Source organism: Fukomys damarensis, unplaced genomic scaffold (genome assembly GCF_012274545.1).
Source record: "Fukomys damarensis isolate Sample0158 unplaced genomic scaffold, DMR_v1.0_HiC HiC_scaffold_35, whole genome shotgun sequence".
NCBI classification, from domain to species: Eukaryota; Metazoa; Chordata; class Mammalia; order Rodentia; family Bathyergidae; genus Fukomys; species Fukomys damarensis.
In genome coordinates, this window is record NW_022900947.1 from 5,467,847 (window position 1) to 5,481,997 (window position 14,151).

Consider the following 14,151-nt stretch of genomic DNA (forward strand, 5'->3'; position numbering starts at 1 on the left):
GGGCTTCTAAAAAGGTAGGAGTCAGAAGGACCTTGAAATTTATTTGGATTTATTTCCCATCCTCTGCCTCTCAAATGCTTTGCTAACAAATCCAGAGTTCGTGCTATATTCTGCTCACTTGGCCCAATCACCATTAAAACCAGTTAATGGACTAATGTGCCATTCTGAGAGAGAGAAAGGTAATCAAGGTCCCTGACAAAGTTGTATGTTTTATAACCCAGAGGTAGACAGTGAAGGTATACTGCAAATTGTCTCTGAAGGCCTTGTGGATACGTATGAAGAAGACATTTGCCAAATCAATAGCCGCATTCTAAGTACCAGGAGATGTGTTAATCTGCTCAAGCAAGGAAACCACACTGGGTACAGCAGCTGCCATCAGAGTCACCACTTGCTTCTGTTTATAGTACTCACCATCTAAGACCCATCCATATCCTACAGAGGCCAAATGGGAGCATTGAATGGAAACATGGTGGGGACCACCACCGCTTTGTCCCTCCAGAGCTGCAGGACTGCTTTTGGTTTACTGTCTTACCAGGAAAAGGCCACTCCGAGGGCTTCCATTTGGCCTTCCCAACCCTAACAGCCCTCATACTACAGGTTAAGGAACAAATGAGGATTCTGCCAAGTACTAAGTATCTGTCCCAATTTGCATTCTGGAACAATGGGAATGGACTACAGGATGGACTCAAGAACGTGCTGGACCACTGTGAGTCAGACTTTAGCTAAAACCCCACTGGATCACCTGGCCTTCATAGGCCCCTACTCTTACTGGAGGCCACAGTGATGTTATGGATCTCCTGGAATCAACACTAGTTCAGAACCAGTGTCCAGCAGTCCCCAAAATGCCTGATCATTTTGCTTTCTGCAGTATACAGTTACTCAGGCAAAAGGCCTTAGATCCCTCTGGGGAAGGATGGGAGAAAGAGTCAATAATATTTTGGTACACCAAGGTTCTTCCCCAAGAGGACCCGGCCTCCCCATCCTGTGTCAGTAAACTAGCTCAAATCTGGGAACTGGCTGAGAGGCTGATCCCCTGTTACTACAATTAGAAGGTTTCTGTTTATTCACCCTTAAGTTTTCAATTACATAAATCTAGTAAAAGTTTTGTAACTTCCCATTTAGTTCACTTTTGGAAACGTTTTGACTGACCAGCCAGTGTTGTAGATCTATACACATCAGGCCATTCCGATCATTGTTCTGCTTCTGCAGTCCATTAGTTAGGTCCGCACACCCTGCCTTCACAATTCAGTGCTGCCACTGGCCTCTGCCACCATGGGATCTCATCAAAACCACTGCCCTTAAATTTCCCAATCGAGTAACCACAGTCCTCACTGTAAGGCCTGGCATATAGAGAAGAGCAACGTCAGGCCCCGTTCAGGGATGCTGGTGCTCCTTCATGAATCTGTTTCTCAAGGTGTTAGTGGAAGGTATTTTTCCTGGCTCATCCCAGTGTGCAGGATTGGGTTTAACATCACAGCGCCACTCCAGCATTCCCATTTCCCCAAGCATCTGAATCCCCTCAGCAACAGTAAAACACGCAAGTCAGGCATTCCTAACTCACTCACAGTGGACCATCTTGTGATCCACACTTCTTCCCACCAGCCAAATAAACTCCCAACACCATTCTTTACCCATGAGCTGCAAACACTAAATTCAGAATCTCTGCTAAATAAGCCCATATCAACAAACTTAGCTGATCCAGCTGTATTTTTTGTTCCTATCTCCCCACACCTGTAAAATCCATTCCCACACTTGCTCATCAGGCCACTGCTTATAAGAGTTAAAAAACTTGATACATTCTTTGGGAGAATAGCAGACCTCGTTATGGGTCACACGATGTACTTCACACCCTTAGAGCCTTCTGTTATAGGCCTAGAGGCAAAAGCGGGTGGCAAGGGTGGGTCCTGAGGCACGTCAGTATTATCATGCTTGGTCCACAGAGATGCGCTCCCTCAGGAATGCTAGAAGAGTCCAACACAGCAGGTGATGGGGGTGGGAAATCGCTGCCTCAGACAAAATAATCTCATTAAAGTCTAGGAGCTCAGCATCCTCAGCCTCGTCAGCATCCTCCTAACATCTCCATCCCAGTTTGCAGGATCCCATTCTTTTCCAATCCATGCCCTCACTCTCACGGCAGAGTCCCTTCAGGGCTAAGCATTAATGTTGTGCTGTGTTTCAGCCAATCAAATTATCAGGGCCCATGTTTGCATTTCTGCAATCTTGGGCAGGTGGCTGAAGGAGAGATCTTTCAGGGCACACTTTGAAGCTTTTAAATTTTGTGTGTGCAGCTATTGAATTTGAATCTTTGAGCTCAATTTTCCTCTGCTAAGTTATCCTCACAGTCAGAGGACTTGATTTCCTGTGGATATTTTGAACTCATTGTTTTCCTTCACTAGTTTATCCAGAGCTGCCAAGACCAACCAACCAGCATCTTATTTCCCATTCTGCCAAAAGTATTCAAAAATTTCACATATGGAGTTGCTAATTCCTTACATCTCACAGGCGGTGAATCAGAAATATCAAAAGGATCTACACTATTAAACAGTTCACACCAAGGGCAATTGGTGTTCCCCCACAGAATTAGGAGACAGCAGCATTCTTAGGTCTCAGATTACAGAACTACCTCCAAGAAACCCAAAAGCCATTAAAGAATTTCATATTTACAATTCTATTTCTCTAAAGCCACTCCAGAGTGAAAAATCTGTGTCAGTCAGTGCTTACTAGAGAAAGATTTAATATAAGATACACAAATATATAAGAACTTACAAGATTGGCTTGCAATGGTCATCAAAGAGTCAGGTGTGGAAGAGTGAAGAACTTCTGCATGCTGAGGATCTAGAGGATCCAGTGGATGGGCTGGAGCTCACTGTAATGTGTCCCATGAGAGGCCACATGAGGAGGCCAAAGGGTCTAGGATGGAAGCCAGGAGATGATGTCCAAAATGAAGACAAAGACTAGAACTCCTCTGAGGAAAGAGAAGCAATCCTTCCTTCTTCATTTCCCTTTTATACCACTCTGGCAATAGATCTCCCTAGGGTGGATCTTCCACACCCAGAACTATGCTGAGCCAATTTAGTTGGGCTTTTCTTACTCGAGTTGACAAAAAGAATATCACACATAGGTCATTGTGCAATTCATCATTCAGGTGCTTCAGACAGAGTCCAGAGCCTGCACTAAAAATTATGACTTCAAGAGGCTTGATGAGCTTCGGGTCTGCTCTGAGGCAGCCATATTTTGTCCCCTGGAAGGCCTCTGACCTACACAGCCCATAGTGCACTGGAACAAGAGTGAAACCTCATCACCTGTGATGCTCCAGCTTTGCAATAACTTTCATAACATCGAGCTTTAGGGAATAGAATCATATGAGCATTCTGAAGTTGGGGCAGGTCCTGCAGCATTGCTGGGCACTGCTATGGCATCCTACAAACCACAAGGTGGCGCCACTCACACCAGCGTGAGCCAGGAGGATAAGAAATTTTTCCTGAAAGGCAGGTATCTCATGCAGTGATAACTGTAAAAGCAGGCCAGTCATAGAGTACTCTTTCCATTTTGTTACTTAACAATATTTAGTGTTTTAATTTAAAACATACTCTGGTTGTGGACACCATGTCTCTTACTTTAGAACTACGTGGTGTGGATAGCCGACCAATTGTCCTTCACTCCTCTGACCGAGCAGTATTAGCAGCTGTTAGAGTGATGGCCAATCCTTCTGAGAACACCCAGCTGTAGGAAGGTTTATGTCAGCACTCCTCTCGACCCTTCTCATGGGCTCTCCACAACTTTATGATGTACTGCCAAGAATCAAACTCACCCCAACAGTGAGACAATGAGATTCTGCAGAAACACGTCTCCACTTCCAGACAACCATGCATAGAGCTAAAGCAAAAGTCAGGTCAGAGACAAAAGCACGCATGTGCCAACCAGAAGCCAGCCCTGTCCTCGATGCTAACACTGGGCACTCCACTCAGCGCTTAACACCAAAGCAGAGGAGCCGCTGCAGAAGGATGAACATGTTTGAACAGAGAATCATGGGAGTTGGCGCCTCAGGGAAGAGGACAGGACCCGTGCTGTCTCAAACCCACATCACTGTATCCATGTGATCCATAGCCAGCGGACCTTCCCTGCCAGTGAGTCAGGTCCCAAAACAGCCAGGTGGAAAGAACCCTCAGCTAGTCCACTCCAAACACTCTGGCTTGACACTGACTCCCATAGAGACCAAGAAAAAATGATCAAAGGATGACCTAGGGCCTCTAGGAGGAGCAGTCATGAGAATACAAACCACGCACAGAGATAATTTCAAAGCCAAACACTCTTGGCACCAGCTTCTAATGCAGATCAGCATGGGTTTTGGTCACCAGGCACATGGGTCAGCCTACCAGGGATGGCAGGAGAAGGGTTGCAAACCATCCCTCTCTTTCTCCTTAAATCCTAAGAATGTAAATTGGGAGGCAGTGTAACATTGACTCACCACTGAAATACATGTGAGCAGATAAAAGTAGACCATTGGAGAATAGAATGCTCTTTTCATTCCCAAGGGACCATCCAGTACTCAAATAGGAGAGATGCAGATCATTCTCAGTTCAAACTTGAGGAATATTTCTTATCACATGTAGATGTAAAAACATCTCATACCATTTTATCTATAAACATGGGAGATCCAGCAATTGACATGTAATGATCACATGAATATGGAAACTACATTCCCTAAACTCTGCCTGTCTCAGCCAACAGATGGGATCTAAGTGGTAAGATCCCTCCACAATATTATCTTATAACTTGTGACAGGTTACATAAGAAAACTGTAAAATGCTAATTTTAGCTCTTTAAAAATATGCGAAAAAAGTAGGCATTATTCTTTTTTAAAAAAATCAACTTTGCATATAGTAAAATTATCAAATTTTCATTCTCAAATTTTGGCCTCCTTGAGTCAGTGATGGAGATAATATGGATGCGATCCAAGCCTCCATCAGTAAAAGCTGAAACAGGGAGCTTCCTGCTATAGTAGGCACAGAACCCATACCCTGTTCTGCTGAAAAGACAGCCAGGTGGCTTCACCTCCATCTAGTCAACTTGTAGAACATCACACTTCAGCAACGAATAGGAACTGACACCTTGAGAGGGGAGGTAAGCTAAGGATCAGGATGGTAGAGAACAGCCAGTCTCACCACCCCAGAGGTTAGTCGGATGAACTGTTCCTGGCTCAGTTAGTTCCCCAGCAGGATGGAGCCCCAGGCACTTGTGTACTGGCCATCCTGCCTCCTGCATTTATTCCTCTCTCTCCATCCATGACTGGTTAACCTGTTCCTCTGCTTCCTCACAACACTTGGAAACAGAGGAACCAAATACTGGAGGCACAGAAATGCTGATAGTGTCTTTGTCCTCATCTTTAGAAGTGAAAAACACACTGTCACATAGCAAAAGGGAATTAGGAAAAAGGGCACAATAAAGTCTACCATCAGCTGACTTTAAGGTACAGAGAAGACCATGAAAATTTCCTGGGCAGCAATTTTACTCAGATGTCAAAATGCAAAATGCAAAACTAGAATGTGGAAGAACTGGATGGAGGAGAAAGACTCAAAGGAGAGGCAGAAAACCTGAGGGACAGAAAGGCTCAGAGGGACTCCAGCTCTGAAGGCGAAACAGAGTTAAGAGCCAGGAATGCAGGAGGAATCTGAGGGGTAGACAAGGAAAGGAAATGAATAATCCTGTAGGAAAAACAGGAATAACCATGCCAAATGCCATGGCTATGACCCATCCCAAACTTCTGCTGTGAAACACTGTAAATAAAATAAATTTAATTTAGCCTCTAACCTGGCAAGCATTTGTTATAGCAGCAGTAGAACATTTGTGCAGGACCCATTCAAAATCCTTATTTCAGATTTTACTTTCAAGCTGATCAAGAATAATCTGCCTTTCCTTTGTATTTCAAGATGCCTCATAACTCTTCCCTCACTGGGGACCATGATCATGAAAGAAAATTAAAGGCAACAAAAGTAGTGTCATCCACTATGCAGCATCCCAGCACAGACACTGAAAACATTCATGAACAGTGTTCTTTTAGATTGACATTGAAGTGGAGAGGTCTAAATGTCACGAAACATTTGTCAAAACTCATAAAAGACAATCATTTTTCTATTATTGACACTTAATGTAAAATGAGAAACCTTCCCCCAAGTACCCCAGAAGCCCTAGTAACTTCCCCACTACGTTCTACCAACTGTGAAGACATGTGATCAGTCTGTCAGTTTTCCCAGGCAATAGCAACATGGGGAAAAGATCTGTGTCGTTTTCTCTCATCCATCCAGATGACCGACATCAACGGCAAGTAATATTCAACTTCCCGCCTTGGACAGGCTGGGTGTGGGCCACATGTTACAAGGACAAGGGGGTGTCTGCTCTTCATGAGCTATAGCTCAGCATGGCTGCCTGGGAGTCAGGATGTTTCTCCCTCTGCTCCAAGCTTTCCCTCTGAAAAACACCTGAACATACACCACCCATCCTTTATCCAGCCACCATCAGACTCCCCTCCACTCAGGAAGCACCTTTGAGAAGGTTACAAAATGTCACAAGCCCTGCAGAGTAAGCCCAGCAGCTGCTTTTACTCTACAGGAGCAGGCTCACTGCCTGGAGCAGCCTGGCAGAACCACCACTTCCACTCCATGGTGACACAGAGGATTTGAGAACCTTCACTTCGGACTGGAGACTGCCGAGTCCTTCCTTCTCAGACGGGAAGGTGCTGATGTAGACAGCGATCAACGCCATCCTCAAATTTCCTGAGATAATATGGCACTTGGTACTGAGAGGAACAAAACAAAGATTGATGACCCCAGCAGCAGATTCCTGCCTTCACTCCTCCTCTTCCCAAATTTCCAAGATAGAGCCCTGTGCAGGTACAGGTTGCATAATTGACACAAAAGACCATGCTGGGTAGGCAGGATGGGGAGCACACAGAACCCACATAGCCACCTGCTGGCAAAACAAAAGCCAAGTAGCCTTGGAATCTTTCCTTTCATGTCCCAGACCACCTCAATCAAAGCTGAGACACTGTGGCTAAGAGGTAGAACAATGGTTTCAAGCACTGTTCCCTCCTAATTCCATCCTGAGTATTTCACAAGGCAAGACATCCCATGCCAGATGAGGCTTCAAGTAAAAGGTAAAGATCACTCTGAGATCGACTGACATTCTGTGGCTCTGAAGTGGCTGATGTCCCACTGCAAAGTGACTGATCCAATCCCTTTTGGGCTAAGGATGTCCCAAGGGCATTGACATTCTTTTGGAAAGCAGAGGCAAGTATCGGAAGACTGGGGTGCTGGCCTCACCTTCTAGATGTCCTGTTACAGCATGGATGTGAAGCAGAGCACAATGCCTCCTGTACCCTCCCTTCAGGCCACCTTCCTAAGACCTCTGTCGAGGATGTCTCAGCACTATCTCCAAAATGTCTCAAGGCAGCTGGGCCTGAGGCACAAAAGGCGCACTCGGCTGTGTACAAGTGTCAGCCTGGCCTTGTGGGATAAGGTCCCACAACCTTTGTGTTCTGAGATGAACAGGCTGAGATGCCTTCTGTGGGGAAGGAGTCACAGAGAAGCTAGAAGTGATCCGCTCCAGGGCTCTGCTAATCTCCAGCTGTTCTCTTGCCCTACACTTTTTCCCACTTCCTCTTCTGGATTTCCCAAGATCACTTCCAAAAGAAAAAATATCTGACCCAAGCGTAGGCGTGAATCTGAATGTAAAGGAATCCAAACTAGAACACTCAAGTTTAATTTCACAGTCCAAATAGGAAAACCTCCAGAAGATGAGCTTCCAGGGCTGGAGCTGTAGCTCCATGGCAGAAACTGAGCTGTCAATTTCCTATCGATGCTAGTCAGTACCAATGACCACACATACACACACACACACAAATGTGCTTTGCACTGGTGTGAGGATGACCAGGAAGCACTTTTGTCTAACAGCTCCTGAGAGAGGTCTATAACCAATGGAGAGAATTCCAAACACTATTCACAAGTTGATTCCAGTCCACACAGAGCTCAGGAATTTTTACTATTAAACACCACCTTCTCATTGTTAATGAAGAGCTGATCTCTTCTGTTAAATTATGTACAGCCTGAGGATTCCTCTTGCCCTGGGTCATCATCTATTAACTAACTGAACACCTGCCTTGAGAGCACAAACTTTACCAAGTTCAAGTAAGACAAGAGCTGATCTATAATAAATGGGAGAACCTTTTCCAGGTTTTAGGACTGCTTAGTTTATAGTTACATTTAGCATTTTTAAGAACATTTTTCTATTTAACAGAGCAACATCAGAAGTGGGAGTTAAAGAATGCCAGTGACAGGAGCGCCAAGCATTCAGCAAGGCCCCTGCCATGGGCAGTCACGCCCATGGGTCTCACAGCAGTGGCACTATCATTTGGGGTCAAGATAAGAATATATAGAAGACCAAATATGCTTCAAAAGTCTCTATGGTTGAAGCAGTCAGAATCTAGTTAGATTAAATTATAAGTAAATTCAAACCTAAAGAAATGAGACATTTCCCCTCAGCATCTCGGTGAGCCAAGTAGTCTCTCCATGAGTGGCTACTCACAGGCTAACACAGCCACCCACCCCTGTACCACTAGAGTGGCAGGTGTCTGAAGACCACACATGCTGGGCACCTAGAAGGGGTGCCAGTGTGAACCATTTGCCCACCCTTAAACTGGTGATCATGGATGTTCTCCCCACCTCTAGAGCCATCTTCACCTGTTAAAGATGAGGGAGTGTCATGACTAGAGCTCATTTTCAGATATCCCAGATGTTTGGACACACCTAAGACAAACACAAGAATTCTCAGGAGCTCCTCTGCTTTTTGTCTGCCATTGGCAGGAGAGGAGGTCCTGACTGCTATTCCCAGATCTCAGAAGTGGGACATAGAGTAAAACTTCACTGGAAGGTTTAACAAAGTTGTTTATCTTCTTTCTGTGATACTTTCTGGTTTAAAAGTTGTTCCTCTTGGTTTCTCCTCTTGGATAAGCCACCACTAGCACTAGCATCAAGAAAGGGAAGAATGACCAGTAAAATAGCCAGACACAAGATAATCTGAATATGATCCTTTGAAAAATACTGAGCTGCTAGCCAAAAGACACAAGTTCAAATCACCTTATTCTAAGCCAGAATGGACATTATTCATTGCACTTTTATCTCAGACAAAATGACACATTATCATTAAGCAATATTCACGGGCTTGCCATTTTCTCTGAAGGAAAAAGGAAATACTTCTAACAGGTTCCAAAGTCTGTTCCCTTTGGAGTGATTACCAACTGAAATGCCCTCTCAGATAATTGTCTGGGCTGAATTGCCCTCACCCTTCAGACAGGGGACACCAGAATCACAAAGGTACCTACTAGACCACTGGTTGAATTCTCAGTACCTTTATGTCAAAGTAGTTAAGATGCTGAGTTTCTCCAGAACTCCTAGTCAAGGGAGTCCATCCCCCTCGTGTGGTTATTGGTCAGCAGAACTGCAAGAGACTCAAAATGCTTCATTTACACAAAGACAAGAGCACAAGTTTGTTATGAAGAGCCCTAGAGCTCTTCCTTTCTTTTCTCCAACAACCAAGTTTCAGGGCTTCTGAGCCATCCCCCCACCCCAAAAAAAAGCATTGCCAAGAAAAGAATGTGGGACTCATGCTTGGAAGTCATGAGCGAACACTGTTTTTGCACCCAGTTTTCTGGATGAGTTTTAGGAAAGCAGTCAATACTAGCAATGGTGCACTTTTAGAAGGGCAAAATTTTAGAATTCATTGCATGTCACACCAAGATCTTCCACCTGATCAGAGAAAGTACAACAATGCCAATGACAACCACTGCCTACACTATCATGGCACCTCAAAACGGAATTAGCACCAAAGGTACTAATGGTGTCCACAGAAAAACTATCAAGGATATCTTCCAACTTTCTAGCATTTCAATCTCACTTCAAATGGAGAAGATCAAATCAGCACCTGAGACTTTTCACCTGTGAAAGTATCAAGCTATAGCACAGCAAGACATTCAAACCAGGTGACCATCAACTCAGTGAGTCCAAGCACAGACATTTCACAGGCAAGACAAAAACCCTCTAGAGTAGTCATAGAAAGAATGTCATTATTTTAATAAAATGGAGCTTGAACTCGAAGAAAATTACTGAAGTAGAAATAAAGTTGTATAGAGTTGAATCCTTCAGCTACAATTGATATTAGTCACAAAGGAAAAATTAAAACAAGTAGAAATAATTAGCATAAAATTTAGTACTATAAACATATAAGGAATGAATATTGTCAAGAATAGGCATAGAAACACATGTGAATTTTCTAATGCCTCCAGGTTAGGTGAAAACAGAAGGAAAGAATGGATCTACTTCTATCACTACCACATCCCCCCCTTCCCTTAGGCCACCATAGTACACAGTAAAGAGTTAAGCAATGGCAGCCACTTCTTTCCAGGGTCTTCTCTATGGCCCTAGAATTTGTATATCTGTGGCCCCTTATCTGCTCACACAGGTCACTCAACTGATCTAGCTGTAGAAAACCTCATGAGGAACAAGGCCAAAAAAAAAAAAAAAACAAAAACTATTCTCTGTATTGTTTAGAAAAATATCTATTCCATTTGTGTAAAATTATGCTCATTAATTGAAATGAGTAGACAATTACCAAACTTAACTATCATCCTGTTGGCCAGGGAGCTTTCTAGAGGATTAGTAAAATGCTTCTAGGTGTGCCTTGGTAGGTCATAGAGATGGGACCTTGGGTATTACCTGCTACCAGAACCCTTTTTTCCTGGTACTGTTCCCCCGCTCTGCATCTCAGCTAAGATGAAATGGGCACCTTTTCTCCATCACACCCTTCTGCCATCATGGTGGTCCTGACTTGGAACCAGTAGTCCATGGACTGAATCCTCTGAGACAATGAGCCAAATTAAAACTCTGTTCTTCATGTTGTATATTTTAACCAGCAATTGGAAAACTGTCTAATATGGTAGACTTCCAGTCAATTTCAACAGAGAACTCAAGATATCAAAGTATGTGACTTTTGTGAGAACTTACAAATGCACTCAGCCTACCCTGCCCTTGTGAATCATTTGACATGGTTCAGCATTAACTAAATCACACATTCAACCCTGGATATGTCAATATCTAGCTTACTTGCTGTAGGAAGAATTCAGGCAGATTTTCTGCTTACAAATCTGAGACAACAGTGTCAAGTGGAGGCCATCAACTTTTACTCAAAGTAACTGCAGGGAATCACGCTAACATGGAAAAAATGCACTCCAATATGTGTCATAGGTACATGCCCTCTGACTACTTTGGGGAGGCCAGAAGGCTCCAGATCTTGACTTTTCACCATACAAAAGGTATTTCCTGTGTTGGAAATTTTTAGTTTACCTTTTGACTCATTCTAACATAGTCATCCAAGGCTACTTTCTTTTTTAAAATAAAACAGTGTCAAGAAGAGCAGCCAGAGTTGAGCTTCAATTTAAAATTGGAGTAGAACACAAAACTTCTTTGTGTCCGAAGTAAGACCTAGCAGTAGAATGGCCCTTGCCTGTGGTACTGCCAGTACAGGTCCATACAGCTCAGCTCTTCACAGCAAAGGGAGTCCACAGCAGAAAAGGCTGAAAAACTGAAGTGTGAGATCATGGATGTACAAGACTGGACAAAAAAAAAAAAAAAGAGGGGGACTTAGTGACCCATGCCCAAATCAATCTAGCCCATGGCATCAATACAGAGGAACATTCCTGGGGGCAAACTGCAGTTAAAAATCTCCCCTATGTCGGGGAAGTGACGAAAACCCAACCCAAGCCATTACAAATTCCATGACTTAAAGGTAGCCTTTATGTGGACACCAGAGGATAAACAAATGCACAGCAATAGCCTGATATAAGCTGCTTCCAGCAGGAGCCACACTGCTGGGCTCCTACAAAGGTCCACTTTTGACAGAAGACATGGCTTCTGTCAAACAGGGTAAGGCTTTGGTAAGTGACAGCTATAAGTCTTCCCAACTTGTCACACAGAAGACTGACTTAATGGACAGTCTGGAGCCTGCACATGCAAAGATGACTTCTAGAGGCTCTATGAGCTGTGGGTCTCTCCTAGTAGGAAAGCAATGTCCACCAGTGGAAAGCTGGCCATGCAGCTTATGATGCCCTAGTGGAAGCTGGGTTGGAGCCTAAAACTTATGCACACTAGGTAGGTTACAAGACAACCCCACTTAATAGTGTTTCCTAAGTCCAAAGCAATTGGTGTTTCAGGAACTACAGGCTCTTACACAGCCTCTGCCTCATGCCGTGTCCTCCTCCAACATACCTGGAGAGCATGAGAGAATAAAGGACCTGCTACAGTGGCCAGTATCATGGGAATACAAAGCTGTGACTGCAGATTTTCCATGGACCAGAACACAGAGCAGGGCCTGCTTGGACAGGCCATATGACCTCCCTCAGCCAGCTCCATGACAATTCTTATGGCTAAGATCACTCCAACATCAGCCTGCCCCCCATGTATGTAGGAGATAGAGCCTCCCGAATCTCCTTCACTTCAGGCAGGAGCTTCCAATAGAGATGCAGAAGTAAGAGTATCCAGATGTCTCTTCTGCTGGAACAGATGTGCAGGGACCCATACAGCTCCAACAGCTGCACCTGGGAATCCAGTGTCTGCACCCAGTCACCTGGGAGGTGGTAAGATGTGAAGGTTCCCAGATAGCAGAGGGCTGTCACGTGCTGCTGTGAGTTCTCTAAGGAAAGTCTGGTAACTGACCCAAGCTTTCAAAATGATCGATTTTGAGCTTTTGAATGTAGAATCCTTTCTCTGATACTTCCTCATGTAGCAGATCGGGCAACGGTGCGCACACACCTCTGGGGCAATGTCCTCCCACAGCACTAGGCAGCAGCACTCACAGTAGTGGGAGTTTTCTAATAGGAGACTGAGCTCTTCCTGAATGAGCAGGTGCCTCCTGAGGGGTCTTGTGTAAAAGGCGAGAGAGTGCTCTTCATCTCTTTATTTTGTTCTTTGACAATATTTAACAATGCATACTGGCTATGATAATCCATGCAAAACTCATCTGCACAGTAAAAGCTTGGGCTTTTCATTCTTGCACTCGGCTCCTACTGATGTAGCTGTAAAGAATTCTATAGACTTTCTCCCCATGATGTAATTTTTGTTAATTTTGTACTTTCATGAACTTGTGTCACGTTCATTAGTTTGTAAAATAAAGCACGTCCCTAACCTCATTTTGCAGGACTGACACTTACTCACTTCCTTCCCAAATTATTGTGTGGGATCCAATTCACTAGAATCATTTCAGGTTTGAAGCAAAGCTAAGGATAAGGCACAAAAGCACCTTCACCACACTTTCTAAGTTCTCAGAAGCCCAGACCCAAAGCTCAGCGCAATGGAGGAGAGGACCAACGCACCACACCTCCCAGCAGGAGGTGTTCTCTGAAATATTCTCAAGACCTCTAGGACACCATTTCCTGCTTGCCAAGGGACTCGGATCTCACACTTCGGTCTTCACTGAAGACTCATTCATACAAAGCAAGATGTTTCTGTGCATCCCCTCCCAGCCCAGGTAAGTGTGGTGTTCTTAATTCAGCAGGTCCCCATACATGGTGTTGGGGGTTTCTTAATGTTGATACCACCGCAGCTGGAAAGAGGCACAAAGCTTAGAGGCAGGTATCAGGGACAGGAAAAATTACCATGGAAGGCAGCACTAGTTCCAAGATGATTCCCAGGTAATACACCCATCATGAATGCCTTCCCCCGAGATGGAAATGATCAAGAATTCATCTTTCTTTCGGTAACACTTAGCTTGGCTTCCAGACACTAAACTATAGTCAGCAACCTCTTGTTCCTCATGAACTACACTTAGATGTTCAGCTGTGGGAAAAAAAAATTAATATAACCCTTTCAAATGGAATGCTTTCTCTCAAGAGGTACCATGAATAGACACCAGTAAAGAGGAAGGTGAAATACTAGGAATGAACCTATACAACATGGTACCACACTTGCATGTTAAATTTTAAAGTCCAATAAGGTGAGTGAGAAATATTCATTTTCCAGCTGAAGTTATTCCCACCTGTGCTGCTCAGTCTTGCCCATGGACCCAAGAATTTCCAAACTTTATAATTTATAATTATAATTTATAATT